Consider the following 26,022-nt stretch of genomic DNA (forward strand, 5'->3'; position numbering starts at 1 on the left):
TTGACTACTCACAGGTACTTAAAGGGTTACAGTGCAGAAGTAAAGAACAGTCAAAAATTCCCATCTCCACCTTTCTCTCCCCATTGATATGATGGTCCCAGCTCCCTGCAAACTGACTACTTGTCCTCTCTCTGGTGACATCAGTATCACTCAAGCACTGTCAACACTTCAGTTTGGCAGCATCTGTGGGCTAGAGTATGTCTTGGGAATTTAAAGAAATAAGATGTCAAATCCAAAAGGAGTACTCCTTTTTGCTAGAGACTCATATATTTTGGAAAGCGTGTAGGAGAGTTCACGGAAGTCTTTGCCTAGAGTTTCAGAATTTTAATAAATAATATTCCTTTTTTTAATACCACTGGTGGTATTTCTCTACTACATACCTGATTCTTGTCAGTGGTGGAAACACACAATAGCTGTCCTAACACTACATATGTCCATGGAGCCAGCGAGGCTGTTCCATTAATTCTGTGTTTGCAGCTTTGACAATGCAGGGAAAGACTGAATTTCTCTGGACTGTAGATTTTTCTTTTCTCTAAAACAAAAGACAGTGAAAATGTGAGAGAACAAAGAGATAGATTCTGTCTCTCTTTTGTTCACACATTCATTCAGCAAACATTTAATGAGTGGGTAGGGAGTATGTGAATAAGATACAGATCAGTCCGCCGAAACGTCGTAGTAGAGTAAGAGAGACCTATAAACAATGGACTTTTACATATGAGGGCAAATCTGTAGTGCGACTATTACAGTCTGCCAAAGATCACACTTTCAGGAATACATTCTACTTAGGAAGGCATTTGGGTCTCCCCAAAGAAGAGATTAATTTGGCTAGGCCTTGAACAATGAAACAAGGAATATGATTTGATCCAGTGGGGTTGCAAGAAAGGAAAAAAAAAAAGGAATAAGTGAAGTGAAGGTTTATGCATGTTTAAGGAATTGTGGACACGGACTTTGCTATACAGGCTGTATGGGCGACAGAGACTTTCCGTGGGTGGAAGGCGAGAGAATGTGGCACAAGGTCATTAAGGACCCTGAACACCATGCTAAAGTGTTTGAGAGAATGGAAAGTAAAGTTATTTTTTTTTCTCTTAAATTTGAAAACAGTATGACAGGCACAAATGCTATAAACCAAGATCATTCCTTAAAAGACAATAATTCTTGATTGGATAACCTCTTAATGAAAAACAAAGAAAAAGAAATAATGTATCTCATTGTCCCCAGTGCACCGTGGGATCCTAGAGTGAGTCTCCTTATTGCAGTGTTGGCCTCATCTGTTCATGTTTACTTCCGTGACTGGTATTTGGATTGCTTCTTGAACCACCCTGGCATTGCTTCATCTTTCCAGACAGCTGCTCTTTTGAAGCATCTTTTCAAGAGATGCTTCTCTACGTATCTAGACAGAGCATACACTTGTCAATCAAAACACAAATAGCACGCAAGCAACCTGCATGTCCAGAGGCTGGAGGAGAGACAGGGCTACTTTCCCACTGAGGACCTGCCAAGTGTAGAATGACTGGGCTCTTTGTGGTCCCTCTGAAATCGCAGAGAGGGACCCCAGCACGAAAACCTCTGCTTCTGCCCTCCGTCTTGTATACTCATCTTTTGCTATTTTTAATAAGAAAACTCTGAAGGGCTTCCAAAGACCACAAAATTACTACACAACAGTTTTTTTACCTGCTTTGTGGAGGCAAGTGACTGTGATTTTTTTTTCCATTGCCTAGCATTCTTCTATATTAGCATTGGATCTTTTTTTTTTGTTTTTTGTTTTTTTTTTTTGGCCTCTCCCCCTACACATGGCCAGGCCTGAAGTTACTCATTATTCGAATGAGTTTTTGATTCAACAATAGAGTTTCCTGGGGTGTGAGAGATGGTCTCTGAGGACAGTCAGTGGGCAGCTTCTATTCACAGTGTTGGAATCACAGCTGTTTTGCATGCCAAGGGGGAGATTGAACCGGGAGTTTATGCAAAAGCTTCAATAGGGCTTATACTGGCCCAGTCACATTTCTTAGAATGTCTGGGATGATGTGAGTGTGACTCTTTCTGGACTTCATCCACTCTCTCCCTTTTCAAAGAATAACTGGCTTGCAGAGAGATTTGGCAAAGCAGGGGACATGGAGCACCACCGGGACCAAAGGGTTTCTGGTTCCTATTTGTTTTCCTGTCAGGTGTTGCTGGGAGATCCGTTCCCTCCAAACTACTGCCAACTATGTGAACTCTAGTAATTTGGCAGGGCAAATAAATTACTGGCAAATCCAGCACAGCAAATTGTGGGCTAATAGCGAAGGCCAGAGACGTCTCTGTTAATGGCTCTCGCGCAGCCTTTTGTCAGCTGAGGGAGGAGTCGCGTCTGAATCCTGAGAAGGTGGACTTGGGGCAGGGACAAAAGCCCAGGGAAATTGCAGAAGATGAAAATGTTGTTTCCATCACTGATAATTGGTTTTTTTTTTTTTTCTTTTTTCCAAAAACAAGAAAAAACCAAAACCTAGGCCCAGTGTCTTTTATGGAAAACAAAATGATACGACTGGACATTCAGGTCGGGCATGGTGGCTCATGCCTGTAATCTGAGCTCTTTGGGAGGCTGAGGCAGGAGGACTGCGTGAGCCCAGGAGTTTGAGACCAGCCTTGGCAACATAGACTCTGTCTCTATGAAAAAAAAAAATTAGCTGGGTATGGTGGTACATATGCGTAGTCCCAGCAACTCAGGAGGTTGAGGCGAGAGGATCAATTGAGCCCAGGGGGTCAATGAAGGTTACAGACAGCTATGATCATGCCTCTGCACTCTGGTCTGGGTGACAGAGCAAGACCCTGTCTCCAAAAAAGGAAGAAATAAAAAACAATTGAAACTTCAGAAGCCCTAGTGATTTGAGAAATATAGAAAAGAAAAAATTACAGACTGTATGGTAACATCTGCCCTTACAATTTCACAGACCTTTCTCTTCAGTTTCTTTGGCAAAGAAGAAAAGATGTCACAATAATTCAGATGTGTCATTCTTTGGCTCTATCTCACAGAAAAGAGATGAAGTAGGAGTTAGATGCTGATAATGTCAGTTCTCAGTATGTGTTGCTGTCATTGACTAACCAACTGTAGCAAATTTTTCCATGTGTCTTTAGGTATTGAATATCACTGTGTTATGTTCAAGTACTACATTCTTACATTTGTATATATGTACTTGCCTACATACAGATCAGGAATATCTGAATTCTGATGAACATTTATTTACTCACAGGGAAAAAAAGTTTCTGTTTGTCAGGGAAACTCTTCACCTGTTATTAATTTATTCACTCCATCAGTCAATATTTATTGAAGACTTATTCTGTGTCCATCACTGTATTAGGTGGTGGGGTTATGGCAGTGAAGAAAACAAAGCAAAAATTCCGACCATCACAGAGCTTATATTCTAGTGGGAGGAGACATATAGACCTATATGTGTGATAATGGTGATGGATGTTAAGGAGGAAAATAAAGCAGGAAAAAGGGATAGAGTGTTGCAATCCCCAAAAAAGGGATAGGTTTGCAAGTACAGTGGGGAGGAAAACCTCAGTGATCAGGAGCCATTTGCACAAAGACTTAAGTGAAGGGAGGAAGCAGTTCATGTTGGGGAGAGCCTTGTAGGGAGAGGGAATGGCCAGTGCAAAGGCCTGGAGTCTGGAGAGTGCCTGGTGAGTTTGAGTTAGGGCGGGGAGTCCAGTGTGGCTGGAGTAACATGAACAAGGAGAGAATATTGGATCTGGAGAGGAGATCACAAGGTTCCCAGCAGGGTGAGCCAGCAGTGGAATGCTGTGTGGGCTTTGTAGACGTAAGGATTTTGGCTTTCATGCTAAGAGGATGGGAAGCCATGGAGAACATGGTGTAATTTCCTTTTACAGGGATCATTCAGGCTGCAGGGTGTCAAGGGAAGAACGAGGGAGATGAATTGCAAGAATCTACTCGGTGAGAGGTGATGGAGGCCTGGCCTATGGTGCAACGTGAAGGTGGGGAGATGGAGTCGGACTTTGGAGATGATTTCTACCTGTGTTAATGAATCATTGGGGTAGACTATACGGTCTGGAAAGGCAGACCTTGGGAAAGGCTGAGGATAATTCCTAGACGGGGACTCAGCAGAGGACCCTCAGCAGTCAAAACCCTTGGGACCGTGCAAATGAGTGCCTTGGTCCTCAAGGGGGATCGGGACACAGTATCCACGACATTGATTCCCACACCTTCTAGGAGATAGAGTTAAGATTCTTATTCCCACTTTAAAGGTAAGAAAAATGAAGTTTAAAGAGAATTCACCACTCAAACTCCTAAGGTTTTAAGTGATCCCTCTAAGCTGCAAACAGGTCTTCTGATGACATGTCCTGACAACATTCTTTTGTCAATCACCTAAACCCCCACTACCTACTCACCACAGGTGCCTGCATTCCTAAATGAAGACCAGATGTCACCTGCAGTGTTGAAGTGCTGGCTCTTATAGTGAGTGGCTGTGAATAAACTCCATGCCCTCATGTGTGACCAACCTGTAGATCTTTGTCCACAAACATGGGTATGGACTGGCACACACCTGAATGTGTGATGGGCTGTGCACCCAGCCTCTTCTTTCCTTCTTGCTTCCCTCCCTTCTGCTTCCCTCCCTCCATCCCTCCCTCCCTCATTTCCTTGACCAGCTTGTAATAATAGATTCTGTGTAATAATAGTACATTTTGTGCCCATTAAAGTGCTACATGCTGTTTATGCAGTTTCCTATTTATTTATTTTTAAAAAGTATGAATAAAAAAGCTAGTGCAAGGACCTGACTCTGGAGCCTTGGAGGAAGAGAGTGTTGAGGTAGGAGACATTTGAACATGCTTCTTCTGAGATGTCTGTGGGACATTTAAGTTGAAAGCTACAAGGCTCCAGCTCAGAGAGACCTATATGGAGACTACGTTGGGAATTTCTGAACATTCTACTCTGAAAATTTGTGTCCTGAACCTCTGACTGATAATCAGTGCATCCGTTTCCTATTTTACCTTATCCTTCCTGTTGTTTCTAAGTGTGCATGAATCTATCAGGTAAGCTGAACAAACGAGAATCAGGTCTAAAACAAGCATAACTTTACTTTGCCTCTCATTACCCCATTAAACTTGATTAGTAGAACTTTTTTCCCTTCAATCCCAGATGCAGGTTCTGGCATATCCCAGAGATTTTCTTTTTATTCTTAGAAAATGTGCATCCCTGTGGTGACATAAGGCATAGACTCAATTTCAAACATTTAATGTCCAGTCCAAGCTATTATTCAAGTTGTCTGACTTGGCTTCAGGTTAAAGCGTCAACCTCCTGGAACCAACCTGGGTCAGTCTGGAGGCAGGAGAGGAGGGAGCTAGAATGCCTTATCTCACAAGCTTCTGCTTCCGGCCTTGGGAGGAGAAGGAGAAGGGAGGTTAAGAGGATGGGGCAATTCTTACATTGCTGGTTCATACCCTGGGCCTGGCAGATGTCTGGTTCTTTCCATGAAGTATATTTGAGCTCCTTGTAGGTTATAGCTTGGACTCTCTCAACTGGTTTTACCTTAAGAAAGGATAAGCCTCTATTCTGGGTAGCTTTGTGGCTCTTTCCTCAGCCCAGGTGCATTGGTAAGACCCTCACCCTCTATCCCCAACCAGCCTCTTTCTACAGACATCTCCTTGTCCCTCCAGGCAGCTCTCCTGGCTAAAACAGGGCCCAAGTACTCACGCAGACTGTCCCTCTACCCTGCCCTGCCCATGCCTGGTGTGGCACAGCAGTGTGGCCTACACCCCTGCAGTGTGTCAGCCCTTCCCATGTCTGTGAGATTTCCTGTGCAGGAGTCAGCCTCATCCACGGTCTCTTCAGCTTCCTCAGAGGAGAATGGGGTGCAAGTTCCTGCACTTCAAAATTTCAGGGGATGCAGGCCAAGCTCTCCAAGGAGAGGGAGAAACTGTGTGCCCCTGGGGAATTCTCTTCTGCTCCTCCTGTGCTCTCATTTGATGGAGGAGCCATGGGCGACCACCCTCCTTTCACGACGTGTTGCTTCCTTGTTCTTCACACCTATGGGTAAAAATACCCTGAAGTGAGAAATCACAGAAGTGACATTAGGAGGCTGCTTAGGCAGCAAGCTTGAGGGAGGTCGTGAAGGGAGGAAGGAACAATGTGACATCCCTGAAGGAAGGGGCCTCCAGAGAAGCTGGGAAAGGGAGTGAGGAAGCAGGTGCTGGCACTTCCTTTGTCATTTCTCCCTTTACCTCAAATAACCTGGGATGGGGATTTGGTGGCACAATGCCTCACTGTGTGCCATGACATTCCCCAGGCTGTGGAATGCCCATGCACCAAGGGGCAGCCAGCCGTGAGGAGAGGCTGTGGGGCTGCAGGTGGGCTGAGGTCCTGCCTCCCAGAAGGTCCTTCTCACACTGCTCACACTTGCTCCTCCAAAGCTGCTAGGTAAAAGGAAGTAGGTCGTTTTGTGGGTGGGAGAACCATTCTCAATTACAAAAAAAAAAAAAAGAGAAATTCTTCTAAGGTTTCAAGAATTTCAGCTTGTAAGTCAGAAATTTCATACCCCAAATGAAATTGGCAGAAAGCCCAGAACTCGCCATTTTCACTTTAGGTACTAAAATTGTTACATGGATTTACTTAAAGAGTAACCAGAGTATTAAAATGTCTTTTGGGCTTAAGATTTATTTGCCTATGATCCATTGGCATGATTATTTATTTACCAAATAAATTGAGAGTTGGTTTTGTTATTTTGAAACTGTCTAGGAATCTCACATTTATGTATTTCTAGTATGTCCTGTGATCAGAAAGCATTGACCTTCTTACAAATAAATTGTATACAATTAATGATCTGTTGGTACACTTTTATATCTTACAGATTCTTCATGCGAACACAATATTATAATGTTTTCTTCTAACTGGATGTACTGGAATCTTAAGTGGCTAACTCAGTTGAATAAAGTAGTCTTAGAAGGCTTAATTGTCTCCCATTGGCTACAGTAATAATGAGAGTTTGTGACACTTCTATAGATTGTCGAGAAGTGCATAGGATAAACCTGGACATTGCTGCGTGTCCTTCATTTTCCAGCATGTATGCATGCAACCCATACATACATGCTTCAAGTACACAACAATGTCTTAACAAATGGAGTCGGCCCTCATTATTTGTGGATTCCCTATCTGAGAATTTGCCTACTCACTAAAATTCATTTGTTGCCCCCAAATCAGTATTGCCAGCACTTCAGTCATTTGCGGACATATATCGAGTGGCAAAAACTTCAGATCACTGGAGGAGCACATTTCCGGCTGGGTCAAAGGCAACCGCACCGCCATTTTGTTTCCGTTCTCATAGTGTAGACAAGTGTCCTCTTCACAGTCCGCGTCCTCTTCACAGTCCGCGTCCTCTTCACAGTCCAGTTAGTGCTGTGTTTTTCGCACTTACGGGATCTTTGTTGGTAACTTTGCTATTCAAAATGGCTCCCAAATGTAGCGCTGAAGGGCTGTTTGACGTTCGGAGAAACAAGAAAGCTGTGATGTGCCTCATGGAGAAAATAAGAGTGTTAGAGGAGCTTCCTTTAGGTGTGGTTATAGTGCTGTGGGCTGTGAGCTCAATGAATCAGCAACACAGGTTAAATAGGGTGTCTTAAATGCACATAAAACAAGGGTGTGTATTGATTGGTTGATGAATATGTGTGACTAGGGGCTTGTGGGAACATCATTGTGTATTTCCTTTAGGAGCAAAGGTTCAGTATTCACTAATTCAGAGTTCTTGGTGACTTTCTAGAACATGACTCCTGTGAATAACAAGAAGCTACTGGTCTCGACTGATATGTTTCCTTAGAAGCGCCACCTCTTGTCACTCTGTCCTACGCCAGGACTCCCATAGCTAAGCATCAGATACATCATGGTTAGTCTCCCGCTTCTGAGACCATTCAATATCCAGCTGCTTTAGCAGCAACATGGCCTTCTCCACAGTTCGCAGCATATCTGCTCCTCATCCACCCACCACCAGGCCACCACATGCCACCAGCATGTCATGCATGGGCTCCAGGAGACTTACTCCCTCGGCTTCTCATCTCCTCAATCTATTCTTTCCTTGGCAGCAAGAATCCAGAGTCACACCCCACTCAAGGCTCTGCCCATTCTCTGAGCCCTCTCCCAAGATCATTGAAGACTCACTTTTTCTTTCTTTCTTTCTTTCTTTCTTTCTTTCTTTCTTTCTTTCTTTCTTTCTTTCTTTCTTTCTTTCTTTCTTTTTCTTTTTTTTTTATTTAAGGGGCATGGGTATGTCATTTAAAAAGCCAGGACTTGGTTATATCTTTTTTTTTTTTTTTTTTTTTTTTTTTGAGATGGAGTCTCACACTGTTGCCCAGGCTGGAGTGCAGTAGCATGATCTTGGCTCACTGCAACCTCTGCCTCCCAGGTTCAAGTGATTATCCTGCCTCAGCCTCCCAGGTAGCTGGGATTACAGGCACCCATCACCACACCCAGTTAATTTTTTGTATTTTTAGTAGAGACAGGGTTTCACCATGTTGGTCAGGCTGGTCTTGAACTCCTGACCTCGTGATTCACCCACCTCAGCCTCCCAAAGTGCTGGGATTATAGGCATGAGCCACCGCGCCCGGCAGATCTGTGTTTTTAAATCACCTCTCTTGCTGCAGATGAGAGAACAGATACCATGATGTATTGGATGCTTAGCTCTGGGAGTGCTGGCATAGGACAGGGTGACAGGATGTGCTGCTTCCCAGCTCCTGTAGTGAGGATGCTTGTGAGACTCAGATGAAGAGTGAGATACAGGGATTCTAAGCTCAGTTTCCCCATTTTCATGTAATTCCCCTTTAGAACTGCTTTGAGTAAAGTGGTTTTTCTGTTTTTGAGAATGTGCTTTGAAAAAACACATAGGGCTGTGCTAATACCGATTTTTTTTCACATTTTACAAAACCATACATATGCAGATATAAAATGCAGATTTGGAAAATTTTAGTGGCTATTATGAATTTTTATGTGATAGAAAATGATACTATGTATATTCATATCTTCATGTCATAGCACCATTTTCTGTTACTCTCTGATGTGTTCATAGGATATAAATTATATTGTTCCTTTTTTTGGAGATTTTTCTTCATGTTGATAAAAATTTTAAAAGGCATTTAATGTTCTGAAAAGTACTTTCCTAATTGTTTGGTGAAAGGTTGACAATCATTCGTTCTTTAAAATCTGAAGATTAATGGATCTATACCTGCTTGAGGTAATTTTTACCTTAAAAAAGTCTAACTTGGCATTTCTTGACTATTTGTTTTATCACATTATTTATGCTAAATGAATGTGTGGGAAATGAATTTGATGCTGCTCAAATATACCTTTTCCTTTTGTATTGTAAAACCTGTAAAGCAGGGGCTTCAATATAGAAATGGTCTGGGGTTGACCAGTGAGGTGGATGAGTTTACAAAGTGAAAACATTACTCAAGATCAGCGGTTTCCGTTTCCACTTTTGTTTCTCTTGTCAATTTATTAAACATTTATTTAGTTATAAAACCAGGTAAGGTTCTGGAAATGCAAAGACAAATGGAACATAGTCTTTGCCCTTTTTACTCTGCTAGAGGAGATAGACATGTGAACTAACAAAATAATTAATTGTAGTAAGTTATGAAAGTTTCCATAAACTTCTATAAGAACACAGAGAAAGAAAAGAATATTAGAAAAATTTTCGGGAGGGGCAGAGCAAGATGGCCGAATAGGAACAGCTCCAGTCTCCAACTCCCAGCGCGAGCGACACAGAAGACCGGTGATTTCTGCATTTTCAACTGAGGTACTGGGTTCATCTCACTGGGGAGTGCCGGACGATCAGTGCTGGTCAGCTGCTGCAGCCCGACCAGCAAGAGCTGAAGCAGGGCGAGGCATTGCCTCACCTGGGAAGCGCAAGGGGGAAGGGAATCCCTTTTCCTAGCCAGGGGAACTGAGACACACAACACCTGGAAAATCGGGTAACTCCCACCCCAATACTGCGCTTTAAGCAAACAGGCACACCAGGAGATCATATCCCACACCTGGCCGGGAGGGTCCCACACCCACGGAGCCTCCCTCATTGCTAGCACAGCAGTCTGTGATCTACCGGCAAGGCAGCAGCGAGGCTGGGGGAGGGGCGCCCGCCATTGCTGAGGCTTAAGTAGGTAAACAAAGCTGCTGGGAAGCTCGAACTGGGTGGAGCTCACAGCAGCTCAAGGAAACCTGCCTGTCTCTGTAGACTCCACCTCTGGGGACAGGGCACACTAAACAATAACAAACACAGCAGAAGCCTCTGCAGACGCAAATGACTCTGTCTGACAGCTTTGAAAAGAGCAGTGGATCTCCCAACACGGAGGTTGAGATCTGAGAAGGGACAGACTCCCTGCTCAAGTGGGTCCCTGACCCCTGAGTAGCCTAACTGGGAGACATCCCCCACTAGGGGCAGTCTGACACCCCACACCTCACAGGGTGGAGTACACCCCTGAGAGGAAGCTTCCAAAGCAAGAATCAGACAGGTACACTCGCTGTTCAGAAATATTCTATCTTCTGCAGCCTCTGCTGCTGATACCCAGGCAAACAGGGTCTGGAGTGGACCTCAAGCAATCTCCAACACACCTACAGCTGAGGGTCCTGACTGTTAGAAGGAAAACTATCAAACAGGAAGGACACCTACACCAAAACCCCATCAGTACATCACCATCATCAAAGACCAGAGGCAGATAAAACCACAAAGATGGGGAAAAATCAGGGCAGAAAAGCTGGAAATTCAAAAAATAAGAGCGCATCTCCCCCGGCAAAGGAGCGCAGCTCATCGCCAGCAACGGATCAAAGCTGGACGGAGAATGACTTTGACGAGATGAGAGAAGAAGGCTTCAGTCCATCAAATTTCTCAGAGCTAAAGGAGGAATTACATACCCAGCGTAAAGAAACTAAAAATCTTGAAAAAAAAGTGGAAGAATTGATGGCTAGAGTAATTAATGCAGAGAAGGTCATAAACGAAATGAAAGAGATGAAAACCATGACACGAGAAATACGTGACAAATGCACAAGCTTCAGTAACCGACTCGATCAACTGGAAGAAAGAGTATCAGCGATTGAGGATCAAATGAATGAAATGAAGCGAGAAGAGAAACCAAAAGAAAAAAGAAGAAAAAGAAATGAACAAAGCCTGCAAGAAGTATGGGATTATGTAAAAAGACCAAATCTACATCTGATTGGGGTGCCTGAAAGTGAGGGGGAAAATGGAACCAAGTTGGAAAACACTCTTCAGGATATCATCCAGGAGAACTTCCCCAACCTAGTAGGGCAGGCCAACATTCAAATCCAGGAAATACAGAGAACGCCACAAAGATACTCCTCGAGAAGAGCAACTCCAAGACACATAATTGCCAGATTCACCAAAGTTGAAATGAAGGAAAAAATCTTAAGGGCAGCCAGAGAGAAAGGTCGGGTTACCCACAAAGGGAAGCCCATCAGACTAACAGCAGATCTCTCGGCAGAAACTCTCCAAGCCAGAAGAGAGTGGGGGCCAATATTCAACATTCTTAAAGAAAAGAATTTTCAACCCAGAATTTCATATCCAGCCAAACTAAGTTTCATAAGTGAAGGAGAAATAAAATCCTTTACAGATAAGCAAATGCTTAGAGATTTTGTCACCACTAGGCCTGCCTTACAAGAGACCCTGAAGGAAGCACTCAACATGGAAAGGAACAACCGGTACCAGCCATTGCAAAAACATGCCAAAATGTAAAGACCATTGAGGCTAGGAAGAAACTGCATCAACTAACGAGCAAAATAACCAGTTAATATCATAATGGCAGGATCAAGTTCACACATAACAATCTTAACCTTAAATGTAAATGGACTAAATGCTCCAATTAAAAGACACAGACTGGCAAACTGGATAAAGAGTCAAGACCCATCAGTCTGCTGTATTCAGGAGACCCATCTCACACGCAGAGACATACATAGGCTCAAAATAAAGGGATGGAGGAAGATTTACCAAGCAAATGGAGAACAAAAAAAAGCGGGGGTTGCAATACTAGTCTCTGATAAAACAGACTTTAAACCATCAAAGATCAAAAGAGACAAAGAAGGCCATTACATAATGGTAAAGGGATCAATTCAACAGGAAGAGCTAACTATCCTAAATATATATGCACCCAATACAGGAGCACCCAGATTCATAAAGCAAGTCCTTAGAGACTTACAAAGAGACTTAGACTCCCATACAGTAATAATGGGAGACTTCAACACTCCACTGTCAACATTAGACAGATCAACGAGACAGAAAGTTAACAAGGATATCCAGGAATTGAACTCATCTCTGCAGCCAGCAGACCTAATAGACATCTATAGAACTCTCCATCCCAAATCAACAGAATATACATTCTTCTCAGCACCACATCGTACTTACTCCAAAATTGACCACGTAATTGGAAGTAAATCACTCCTCAGCAAATGTACAAGAACAGAAATTATAACAAACTGTCTCTCAGACCACAGTGCAATCAAACTAGAACTCAGGACTAAGAAACTCAATCAAAACTGCTCAACTACATGGAAACTGAACAACCTGCTCCTGAATGACTACTGGGTACATAACGAAATGAAGGCAGAAATAAAGATGTTCTTTGAAACCAATGAGAACAAAGATACAACATACCAGAATCTCTGGGACACATTTAAAGCAGTGTGTAGAGGGAAATTTATAGCACTAAATGCCCACAAGAGAAAGCAGGAAAGATCTAAAATTGACACTCTAACATCGCAATTAAAAGAACTAGAGAAGCAAGAGCAAACACATTCGAAAGCTAGCAGAAGGCAAGAAATAACTAAGATCAGAGCAGAACTGAAGGAGATAGAGACACAAAAAACCATACAAAAAATCAATGAATCCAGGAGTTGGTTTTTTGAAAAGATCAACAAAATTGACAGACCACTAGCAAGACTAATAAAGAAGAAAAGAGAGAAGAATCAAATCGACGCAATTAAAAATGATAAAGGGGATATCACCACTGACCCCACAGAAATACAAACTACCATCAGAGAATACTGTAAACACCTCTACGCAAATAAACTGGAAAATCTAGAAGAAATGGATAATTTCCTGGACACTTACACTCTTCCAAGACTAAACCAGGAAGAAGTTGAATCCCTGAATAGACCAATAGCAGGCTCTGAAATTGAGGCAATAATTAATAGCCTACCAACCAAAAAAAGTCCAGGACCAGATGGATTCACAGCTGAATTCTACCAGAGGTACAAGGAGGAGTTGGTACCATTCCTTCTGAAACTATTCCAATCAATAGAAAAAGAGGGAATCCTCCCTAACTCATTTTATGAGGCCAACATCATCCTGATACCAAAGCCTGGCAGAGATACAACTAAAAAAGAGAATTTTAGACCAATATCCCTGATGAACATCGATGCAAAAATCCTCAATAAAATACTGGCAAACTGGATTCAGCAACACATCAAAAAGCTTATCCACCATGATCAAGTGGGCTTCATCCCTGGGATGCAAGGCTGGTTCAACATTCGCAAATCAATAAACATAATCCAGCATATAAACAGAACCAAAGACAAGAACCACATGATTATCTCAATAGATGCAGAAAAGGCTTTTGACAAAATTCAACAGCCCTTCATGCTAAAAACGCTCAATAAATTCGGTATTGATGGAATGTACCTCAATAAGAGCTATTTATGAGAAACCCACAGCCAATATCATACTGAATGGGCAAAAACTGGAAAAATTCCCTTTGAAAACTGGCACAAGGCAGGGATGCCCTCTCTCACCACTCCTATTCAACATAGTGTTGGAAGTTCTGGCTAGGACAATTAGGCAAGAGAAAGAAATCAAGGGTATTCAGTTAGGAAAAGAAGAAGTCAAATTGTCCCTGTTTGCAGATGACATGATTGTATATTTAGAAAACCCCATTGTCTCAGCCCAAAATCTCCTTAAGCTGATAAGCAACTTCAGCAAAGTCTCAGGATACAAAATTAATGTGCAAAAATCACAAGCATTCTTATACACCAGTAACAGACAAACAGAGAGCCAAATCAGGAATGAACTTCCATTCACAATTGCTTCAAAGAGAATAAAATACCTAGGAATCCAACTTACAAGGGATGTAAAGGACCTCTTCAAGGAGAACTACAAACCACTGCTCAGTGAAATAAAAGAGGACACAAACAAATGGAAGAACATACCATGCTCATGGATAGGAAGAATCAATATCGTGAAAATGGCCATACTGCCCAAGGTAATTTATAGATTCAATGCCATCCCCATCAAGCTACCAATGAGTTTCTTCACAGAATTGGAAAAAACTGCTTTAAAGTTCATATGGAACCAAAAAAGAGCCCGCATCTCCAAGACAATCCTAAGTCAAAAGAACAAAGCTGGAGGCATCACGCTACCTGACTTCAAACTATACTACAAGGCTACAGTAACCAAAACAGCATGGTACTGGTACCAAAACAGAGACATAGACCAATGGAACAGAACAGAGTCCTCAGAAATAATACCACACATCTACAGCCATCTGATCTTTGACAAACCTGAGAGAAACAAGCAATGGGGAAAGGATTCCCTATTTAATAAATGGTGCTGGGAAAATTGGCTAGCCATAAGTAGAAACCTGAAACTGGATCCTTTCCTTACTCCTTATACGAAAATTAATTCAAGATGGATTAGAGACTTAAATGTTAGACCTAATACCATAAAAATCCTAGAGGAAAACCTAGGTAGTACCATTCAGGACATAGGCATGGGCAAAGACTTCATGTCTAAAACACCAAAAGCAACGGCAGCAAAAGCCAAAATTGACAAATGGGATCTAATTAAACTAAAGAGCTTCTGCACAGCAAAAGAAACTACCATCAGAGTCAACAGGCAACCTACAGAATGGGAGAAAATTTTTGCAATCTACTCATCTGACAAAGGGCTAATATCCAGAACCTATAAAGAACTCAAACAAATTTACAAGAAAAAAACAAACAACCCCATCAAAAAGTGGGCAAAGGATATGAACAGACATTTCTCAAAAGAAGACATTCATACAGCCAACAGACACATGAAAAAATGCTCATCATCACTGGCCATCAGAGAAATGCAAATCAAAACCACAATGAGATACCATCTCACACCAGTTAGAATGGCAATCATTAAAAAGTCAGGAAACAACAGGTGCTGGAGAGGATGTGGAGAAATAGGAACGCTTTTACACTGTTGGTGGGATTGTAAACTAGTTCAACCATTATGGAAAACAGTATGGCGATTCCTCAAGGATCTAGAACTAGATGTACCATATGACCCAGCCATCTCATTACTGGGTATATACCCAAAGGATTATAAATTATGCTGCTATAAAGACACATGCACACGTATGTTTATTGCAGCACTATTCACAATAGCAAAGACTTGGAATCAACCCAAATGTCCATCAGTGACAGATTGGATTAAGAAAATGTGGCACATATACACCATGGAATACTATGCAGCCATAAAAAAGGATGAGTTTGTGTCCTTTGTAGGGACATGGATGCAGCTGGAAACCATCATTCTTAGCAAACTATCACAAGAACAGAAAACCAAACACCGCATGTTCTCACTCATAGGTGGGAACTGAACAATGAGATCACTTGGACTCAGGAAGGGGAACATCACACACCGGGGCCTATCATGGGGAGGGGGGAGGGGGGAGGGATTGCATTGGGAGTTATACCTGATGTAAATGACGAGTTGATGGGTGCAGCACACCAACATGGCACAAGTATACATATGTAACAAACCTGCACGTTATGCACATGTACCCTACAACTTAAAGTATAATAATAATAAAGAAATTAAAAAATAAAAATAAAAATTAAAAATTAAAAAAAAAAAAAAAAGAAAAATTTTCCAGAGGAAGGGCCACTAAAGGTTGGAAGGAAGAGTCAGGATTGGCCGGACAGATGGGACCACATGTGCCAGAGTAGACAGGTATCAAAACACTAATTCTATTTGCAGAACTGCAAGAATTTGAAGGATGGTCAGGAATGTGTGGAGGAAATGAAAATATCATGCCAAAAGGCTCATTCATTTTCCAGAGTCCACGTTTTGGCATACAAAACTTTGTTGGCTATGCAAGGAGAGACCATAGGAATTAAGTATTTGATATCATTCTCTTTGATATAAATTAATCAGATAATGAATAGTGTCAACAGTAGAAGAATGCATTTGGATTAAAATCTGATACTTGCTGGGATGCAGATGAAATGTAAGGATCTGAGTTTCTTGATAGAGTGCTTTCAGGGTTTTGAGTATCCTGGAACATCTTCTGTAAATAGGCTTATTTTCTTTCTCTTTATTTTCTTCTCCAAGTTCAAACATAAAAGATCAATATTTTACCTTCCTCTTTTAGTTGTAAAAGTAAGATTCTGTTGGGTTTGACAGGTGGGAGGAAGCCATGCTTAGACACCTCCCTTCTAAATTCCTATTCAGATTAATGTCAATGTATTCTTATAATCTAAGAATTAAGTTTCCCTATAATTTTTTTTTTTGCTATTTTAAAAATACTATAACTGATCCCAAATTTTCTCATATATATTTTCGACTTCAGAATCACTTTCCAGGAGAAAGCCACTTGTCTACAAGAAGATTTCTGAAATCAAGCCTTCAATAACGAACTTGCAAACAGCTGATTTTAAATAGAATATTTCATAGAAAACAATGTTAAGTATTAACTAAACCATATTAAATAACCCTTTATATGCCTGGCCTGATTATAAAATTTTAAAGATTTTAAAATAGAGCTCATGTCGAGCGTAGGTCTTCTCATATGACTGAAAACAACATTCTGTTATCACTAGGTTTATTAGCCTAAAAGGTTTTAGGATTTCTTTTCCAAATTGGATTGAGATCAAACTCCTAAATAAATGAAACATCTTTTTTTTCTCTTCTTTAAGCTGTTCTGACTCTGAAAGGCTTGGTTTCCTTGGGTTGGAGCTGCTTCAACATCTTGAAATGAAACAACTAATTAAAGTGTTTTTGTTTTTGGCTGGAAGTCTTTCTTCTTCTCTGGCTGGAGTTCTGTCTTCTTTAGTTAAAGCCACTTCAGCATATCCCCATTTCTAAATTTTGGTGTGGAAAATACCATTTTTGGTTTGGGCAACAAAAAAATGAATGAAGCATTTGGCCATTGATCATCTCCCTTTCTCTGTCTGATACCAAGGGGGATATGGGCCAAGAATCCGTCATCACTTTCTCACAACTTTTTATGAATCAGGCTCTGTAATAAAATATTTCTTTATGTGACCATTGACTATATATAGTATTTTCTGCCCTATGTTTATGGGGGCTTGTTGAGTTTAGAAAAAAATAACTTATTTTATCAACATTTTTAAAGAACCTATATTTGCAGTTTTTGAGGCTATAATGCATGTTGATCTAATTGTTTTATTTATGATTTGTCCTCCCCAGGACACTGTAACCTCCTTTACAGAGGGCGCATGACTTTCTTGCTCCCCGTTGAGTCACTCCAGTAGGGCACGATGTCCGATTCATGGTTGGGCACTAAATAAATGCTATCTGAATGAATGAATGAATGAATGAATGAGCTGAATAAGAATAGTTTCTGCATTCTAAACAACACTGCTGTATGTGAAGTTTTAATCCATTGATCTAAGAACTAACAGAAAAATGCATTTCTGAACAGTACTTTGAGGAAGAAGTAAGAGCTCCCTACAAGTCCTGGGAGAAAGGGAGAGGGAAATATATGCCCAAAGGAAACCGCACACTTTATGGCCTGCTTAATTTGAGGTATTCATAAGACATGAGAAAGAGATTGCCAGTGAGTTTGGAGCTCAAGATAAAGTCTTCTAATGTAAGCTCCTTGTTTAATCATATACATATATTATTATTATATATGAAAATATTATAACTGTATTATGAAAATATTATATATGTGTATAATAATTATCCTAATATAGTGGTGGGGACACTGTGAATACCAAATAATAGACAATTTATGGGTTGATTAGATTTAAAGAGCACGTATGTACAATTGTGTAGGATGACTTAAAACTGTACTGTTGAGAGAGTGCAATGCAAGTTGTAAAAATGCAGTTTTCAAACAGTGGTTATAATCTCAACCCAAAAGATAGCTACCCATTTAGAAAGGGCTGTGGTCCTGTGGTCATGCATCAGTCATCTAAATCCTTTTACACACAGGAGGTGCCATTACTGCCAACAATTTATTCTGTCATGTCAGATATTAGTAGAGAGGATTTGGTGGTGTTAGTATTCCTATTCTCTAAGAACTTGCAACATAATGTGTACTTTTCCAAATTCAACATAAAAGAAGACAAGATAAGCAAAAAAAAAAAAAAAAAATAGCATTGAAAGAAGGTTCACCTAGTGAGCTTCACGATGCGAAAGACGACCAAGAGTGGAGGGAAGGAAGCTCACATACTTCGAGTCCAGCCCTCACCACATGTACAGTTGCTCTGTATATGCTGCCCAGTGCATAAAAGTAGCCTGGACTCACGGAGCCTCAGCAGCCTGTTTGCCAGGAAGGTGATTTGGGTAGATGTGGTTGCAGTAGCTGAGTTTGAAAACTGCAGAGCTGGGAACTGAGGGGCTAGCTTAGTATTGAAGGAGGATGTTGATGTACTTGTGGCCAAAAGAAGTTAAGTAATCTAGGACCTGAAGGAGGAGTTTTTGAAGCACAAGGAAAAGAATCTGGGTGCTATCTTTAGTGCAAAGGGAACTATAAATATTGAGTAAATATTCCCTTTTGCAAGAAAAGAATGATGTAATGATAAAAGTGTCATATGATCAACTTTTGGGGTTAAAAATTCATCTATTGAATCAAGTCCTGCATTATTTTAAAATATGTTTCTAACATAGAGTCATTCTGTGTGATCGAGTATGACATTGTCTACTTGAAAATTCCTATTCGTATATATTGTACTGAGAAGATAAATTCATATCTTGACCTGGGAATTCTGAGATCTCTTATGTGCAAGCCTCAAAATCTGTCTCTTCTGGTTATACTTTCACCAGTAGATTCAGGAAGTATGAGAACTAAGAGTCCTGTTGCAATGACTTGTAGAGTATGGGCTACGTTTGTCTTCTCTCCTGCGATAGTCATCAATTATGTGTGCTCTAAATATATACTAATCTTTCTTTTAGAAGAAGGTTAAAGGATGTCAAGAACGTACCTCTGCACTCCAGCTTACTAAGGAGAATGAAAAATCCCTGGAGAAGATGAGTAAAGAAAATAATTCAAGGAGCATGCTAAAAATAAAAATACACTCTAAAGAAGCAAGAGGAAGTACTGGGAAAATCAATACCAGTGTTAAGAAGTATAGGAGTGAATGAATGTGACATTGAGAAAAGAGATGAGGAAAAAGATTATCACTAGTATGGCACAACATAAAACTTGGCTTGAGGAGAAAACAGTATGCTATTTTTCTAGAAACATGAAGGCAGAATCATTTCCAAGCATTCATGAGTAAGCAGAATCCTGTTACAACCCCAGGAAGAAGTGACTCTCTCTGTTCCCTGCCACTCCACACAGAGTGACGGATGGTGGTGGATCACTGCACACCAAGAACCTATGTAGTTTATAATATGAAAGCGGAAGGAAGCCTGACAAAAATCCAACGTCCCTTCCATTTTTAACCACCCAATGTATGAGTTTTCTGCTTACCCACTTGGGGATACATGTTGCTGGAAAAGGGAACTTGGTACGTATGTCTAGTGATCTGGGAGATCTGAGTGGGAAACAGATGGACTTAGAGGCTAGATCTTCTTCTGCAATATCTTCTTCTGAACTCATGACTTTGAAAGGTAGATGGAAAGATGTGGGAAGTAACTGGATGGCAGGATGTATGTGAGAAAATAAAATAATTTGGTCCTTGGGCATGTGGTTTATGGTAACAAAATGATAAGGGGCAGATAGTATCCTACAAAGATTAGGAAGAAAAAGTTCAAGAAAGTAGTTGACTTAGTCTCTTGAGAACAAGGACCATATTTTATTCATATATGCATCTTCAGCTTCTACTATGGTGATTTACGTGTAGTAGGGGTTTAAAATTACAAGACTTTAAGAAGAAGGAGGAGAAAATATTAAGCAAAATAAGCCATAAATCACAAATAGATAAGCAATAATATGTATGACCAAACCCACCTTCCCCCAAAACATCAACAATTACAAGCAGAAGTACAAAAAGAGTTTAATCATCTCATAAGAAAACAACAGGAACACTGGTCAAAAACAGTAATTTATGGCTGAACTTGTAAACATTTAAGTGCAAAAGAGAGAAAAAGCAGAAAGTGCTTGAAATGTTAATACAAGAAAGCAGAAATGATCTCATAGTTATCACTAAGTTTCAGTGAACCAAAATAATAGAAGAGTACATACACCCTGTTCCAGGGAAATAGACTTGATGTGGGCTTGGGGGATAGCAAGGTGTACAGAGCACATAATTAATTCAATCAATAGTGGGCTTGTGCAGTGGATATGAAGGTGACTAAGACATAATATATGATTTCAAACGCCTCACAATCACAAGGGGAGATGGATACATAAACATTTAACTAAAGTAAAATGTGACACAAACTACAACCGGTATGTCTAAAGTACCACACATTAGTTTCCTGGACTGCTGTAACAAAGTATTGTAGATCAAGTGGCTTAAACAATAGAAAGTTCTTGTCTCACCACTCTGGAGGCTGGAAATCCTAAAACAAGGCATTGGTGGGTTGGTTACTTCTGAGGCTGTGAGGGAGAGTTTGACCCATGCCTCTCTCCCAGCTTTTAGCTTCTGGTGGTTTGCTGGCAATCTTTGGCATTCCTTGGTTTATGGATGGATCACGCCAATCTCTGCCTTCATGTTAACACACCGTTCTCCCTGCTGTGCATGTGTGTGTCCAAATTTCCCCTCTTAATAAGAGCACAGTCATACTGGATTAGGGCCCACTCTCTAAGATCAATTACCTCATCTTAAATTGATCATCTGCAAAGACTTAGTACCAAATAAGGTCACATTCACAGGTGCTGGGGATTGTGACTTGAGCATCTGTTTTGGGTCACAATCCCACCCATATCAGGGTTAAGAACACTAGAATCATTGTGGCATATAGCACAGCATGTCCAGTCTGCCTGTCAGATGACAGTAACAAGAGATTTTGAAAATTATTTTTAAATACAAAATTGATCCAAGGTGAGGAATAAAATGTTTGGGGAAGGACATCTGTCTATTCAGGGAAGAAACTGTGTTTTTGAAAATATCACTTGATTTATTGAATTCACTAACCACTCACTATCTACCATGGGCCAAATGCCATGTAAGATGCCAGAGATGCAAAATTGATAAGACAGTCACAGTCTTCAGAATGCCTAATAAATATTTAACTTTTTGGCTGGCCAATTTCTCTCTTAGTATGTAGAGCAAGTGCAGTTTTGAGTTGGGGATGAATTCCAGTCACCTAGACAGAACTTACTTCTGATCATATAGATTACTGAAAATTTAGGAAAAAGTAGCCACATCATTGAGAGATCATTATTGCAAGAGAAGGAATATCCCCAGACTTTGAGAAAACAGATATTTTTAAAGCTCAGGGAAATAATAGTTATAGTTCTATGAGCAAGGAGCACCATAGGATGCTGGGATTTCTGCACCAAAACCTCATCCCACGAGCTGCCCTGGGCTTGGTGAGATGCCTGCCAGATTATCTGTCTCTTTCACAACCCTTGGATGTTGCCTTTCATATCCAGTATCTAGGGCATTGTAGAACTTGAATTCTTGTTGAGTAATTATAATTGTGAATCATCTGTTACAAAAGAAGAGTAGAAAATGCCAAAAAAAAAAAAAAGGTGGTTGCACATAGAGCTCTCTGTTTAAATCAGATATTGAGAATATAAAATCACATTTTGTCATATGAATTTGAAAGTGTGAGTTTTTGACATAAACATTTTTAGAAACATATATGATGTTACTTGTGGGCTTGTAAAAATAGAGAAAAAAATTAAAAACTTTAATTTTTAATTTTAGTTAAACATTTAGTTAGTTTTCTGGTTTGTGTTACTGGAAAAAATGCTGAAGTGAACATGTTTGTAGACATGGGTCTTGGGTATTGGTCTGCCCCTTTCTGTAGGATCTGCAATAACCTTTGACCATCTCCAGTCTTACTTTAAATCTCTCCCTTCTGTGCTGCAGACTGAGTGAGCCACCTGCCATGCACTTCTCATCTATGAGTCTCTTCTTACTGTTCATCAGTGCCTCACCATTGCCTTCAGACTTTTCCTGACTTTTTGTGATGAGGCTCAGCCTCAGGGTCTTCATTTCATCTCTGGTCAAACTCAATAATGGACAGAAACTTCTATTGCAACTCTGTCTGTGTGCATGTTCTTCCTCTTTCTTTCTTTCTTTCTTTTTTTTTTTTTTTTTGAGACAGAGCCTCGCTCTGTCGCCCAGGCTGGAGTGCAGTGGCTGGATCTCAGCTCACTGCAAGCTCCGCCTCCCGAGTTTACGCCATTCTCCTGCCTCAGCCTCCCGAGTAGCTGGGACTACAGGCGCCCGCCACCACGCCCAGCTAGTTTTTTGTATTTTTTAGTAGAGACGGGGTTTCCTCTTTCTTTCTCTTTCTTTCTTTCTTTCTTTCTTTCTTTCTTTCTTTCTTTCTTTCTTTCTTTCTTTCTTTCTTTCTTTCTTTCTTTCTTTCTTTCTTTCTTTCTTTCTTTTTTCTTTCTCTTTCTTTCTCTTCCTTTCCTTCCTTCCTTCCTTCCTTCCTTCCTTCCTTCCTTCCTTCCTTCCTTCCTTCCTTCCTTCCTTCCTTCCTTCTTCCTTCTTTCTTTTCTTTCTTTCCTTCCATCCTTCCGTCTTTCTGTCTTTGTTTCTTTTGGCGAAGTTTCGCTCTTTTGCCCAGGATCAAGTGAAGTGGCACAATCTCGGTTCACTGCAGCCTGTGTCTCCCTGGGGTTCAAGCGATTCTCCTGCCACAGCCTCCCAAGTAGCTGGAATTACAGGCATGCGCCACCATACCTGGCTAATTTTTTTTTTGTATTTTTAGTAGAGATGGGGTTTCACCATGTTGGCCAGGCTGCTCTTGAACTCCTGACCTCAGGTGATCCGCTCGCCTCAGCCTTCCAAAGTGTTGGGATTACAGGCGTGAGCCACCACGCCAGGCCCCATCTTTCTTTATCTGACTCGGTCTTATTTTCTGCGATTCCAGAAAGCTTCCCCGAATTCCCAGCCTGTGTGAAGGGCCCTAGTTTGACTCCACAGCATCCTGTGCATACCTCTAAATCAACAGAGACTTCAAAATGATCCCTTGCTGCTCACTCCCAAGCAGAGGATAAGCTCCTGAGGACAGGTACATGGTTTTCACCCAGGTGACCACACAGCATGGAGGGCAGAACCTGACCTGTAACATGGCAGGTTTAATATATGCTGGATTTTAATATTTATCACCATGGGAAATGAACTATCTGTGTCGAGGGAGCCATCACACACATCACTAAACAGTGATTTTTTTTTTTTTTTTTGAGACAGTGTCTCACTCTGTCGCCCAGGCTGGAATGCAGTGGCACAATCTTGGCTCGCTACAGCCTAAACCTCACAGGCTCAAGAGATCCTCCCACCTCAGCCTCCCTAGTAGCTGGAACCACAGGCAAGGACCACCACATCCTGCTTTTTTTTTTTTTTTCCAGTTTTTGTGGAGATTGGCATCTCTCTGTGTTGCCCAGGTTGGTCTTGAACTCCTGGGCTCAAGTGATCCTCCTGCCTCAACCTCTCAAAGTGCTGGGATTACAGGCATGAGCCACCACATCCAGCCTGATACTAATTTTTAATTGGTGAAATTTGACAGTTTGGAGAAAGAATGTGTGAGTGAGTTGTGGGTCTTTCAGGATACTCTATGAAGGAGTTGATGTATGTAGAATCTACTAGAACATTCTGACCCACTATCCTAATAATGACCTAATAAACATACATTGAAATTGAATGAAATCTAATCACCTGTTTATTCATTAGTTCAAAAATCTTTTGTTCAGAAATTGCAGTGTGCCAGTACTGGTGCTGGGGAAACCGAGAGATACAAGTTGAGATGGATATGTAAGCAAAACACAGCCATGTGATACAATGAGTGTTATAATAATTTTCCACTTAATATGCTATGGGGTACACAGGAGGGAGAAGGCCTAAGAGAAGTTATATAGGTCACTTGCTTGTTTTCTTTCCAGTGCATTTTCTGCCCTTCTTTGCCCTTCTCTGCCCTGTGCTATAACTCAGAGAGCAATATTTTCCAGCTCTCTTGTTTCTTTGATTTTGAGAAGGCCAGTGGAATACACTGTGGAAAACCGAAGGACCCGATGAGGGAGCAGGCCACGTTCTACCTCCTCCGTCTCTTTGCTTCAAGTAGCATTTGCAGTGGTAGCTGCTGCATCTCCTTCACACAGCTTCAGCTCTTGCTGGACAGACTTTCTCCAGGTGGTCCTGTTCCTTGGCTGTGGTCACACAGCCTTCCCCCTGGATCTCTCTAGCAGTGATAGTACCTTCTTGCCTTTGTCAGTCTCTTCTTTACCTTCCTGATAGGCTCCTTGGCTCTTCACCATCTGTGATATCAATACCCAATGGTAAATTCATGGAAACACTGAAAGTACTTTGTTTCCTGACAAACATTGTTTGATTCAGAAGCTTCCCAAAGAGGGTCACATTGAAAAGCTATTGCAATAAGGCTGTTTCTGGAGATTTCATCCTTTTTTACGTGTACTATTCTGTTTTTGTCTTGTTTGGGGGCTGTGGACAAAATTTTAATTTACCCTGGACTCAGATTTTTTACCTTAAAATAATGAGAAAAATGTAGTATGTTTGGCCACCTTATGATTCATTCATTGATTCATCCAACAAGTTTTATTTAAGCTCTGTAAGCTCTGTTCCCTGGAGATGACATGCCAGCTCTGAGGGTATAACCATGATCAGGACAGATGTGATCCTTGTTCCAAAAACATCATAGACCAGGGAGATGAAAGATGCCAGCAACACATTCCCTTAGAAGATGTCAGCTTTGATAGCAGTGCCATTAATAGTCCCATTTCCTTAAACATGTCCATTAAATTTAGCAGGTCAGTATTAGTAAATGACCATGTAATTGTTTTTGAGAATTACAGAGCATGTGGAAAGCTCTCATTAAAACTAGATGGAGACCACTGATGTTTTTAAACAGCTTTCGAAATGAAAAGAATCGTAAAATTTACAGTTTTGAATAACCCCAAACTGACGTGCTACAACCTTCATAACCAACAGACCTCGAATTAGGGAACAAATGTGCTCTCTTCATGACTCACTCTCTGATGGAAACATGTTTGGCAATAATTTCTTTTTAGAAATTGCTTTTGTTCAGGAAATGCTTGCTATGTCTTTATGCGCTAGGAGAGGGTCTTTTACATTTAAAAGTGAATGATTATCTCAAAGGGATGAAGGATGAACTTAATCAATCCCTTATTCTGTAGGTGGGAGCATATCAAATGCATTGCATTTTGATCAGGAGAAATCTTATTTTACATACTTTGAGACTATAGATTTTAATATCCTCCAGAAACACATTTCAGTGTCAGGAAGTTCTTTCATCTAATCTAAATCTCCCAGACTGTTCTTAGCAAAGATGAAGGACAATTGGCTACAGTTCTCTGTATAATAGAACAAGACTGTAACTATGCATTTATTCACTCTTTCATTTAAAAAGGCTTTATTGAGCATCTACTACTAAGAGCCAAGCCTTGAGGACAAAGTAGTGGGCAAAACCAGACACAGTCCCAGCACTTTAAAATTACTTTCACAGCCAAAGGATTTTTGCTGTGCCTTTTTTTTTCCCCTTAGATCAGTTTTTCCAGACCTCAATTTCTATGTCTACCCATTCCACTTTCTTTGCTGTGTGGTATTAGGCAATTCAATCATATTTCATCTCTTACTCCATTGCATTGCTACCAAGGGATATCTGAGGCTGGGTAATTTATAAAGAAAAGAGGTGTATTTGGCTTGTGAGTCTGTAGGCTGTGTAA

General features: G+C 40.9%; 1 protein-coding gene across 2 annotated transcripts in view; it reads right to left on the bottom strand.

The window, feature by feature from the left end:
* Positions 1–380: 380 nt before the first annotated feature.
* The window catches only part of LOC105486013 (replication factor C subunit 3), a 701,449-nt gene continuing 675,807 nt past the window's right edge, over positions 381–26,022 (bottom strand). Inside the window, exons 10-11 of one of the 2 annotated variants that reach the window (XR_011615047.1) lie at positions 5,302–6,019; positions 381–532 (exon numbers count right to left, since the gene is read on the bottom strand). The gene's annotated coding sequence lies outside the window, so the exon portion shown is untranslated. Of the gene's footprint in view, positions 533–4,891; positions 6,020–26,022 lie in introns of those variants that run through there. The other variant, XR_011615048.1, reaches the window with a different exon arrangement.

Source organism: Macaca nemestrina, chromosome 16 (assembly GCF_043159975.1).
Source record: "Macaca nemestrina isolate mMacNem1 chromosome 16, mMacNem.hap1, whole genome shotgun sequence".
NCBI classification, from domain to species: domain Eukaryota; kingdom Metazoa; phylum Chordata; class Mammalia; order Primates; family Cercopithecidae; genus Macaca; species Macaca nemestrina.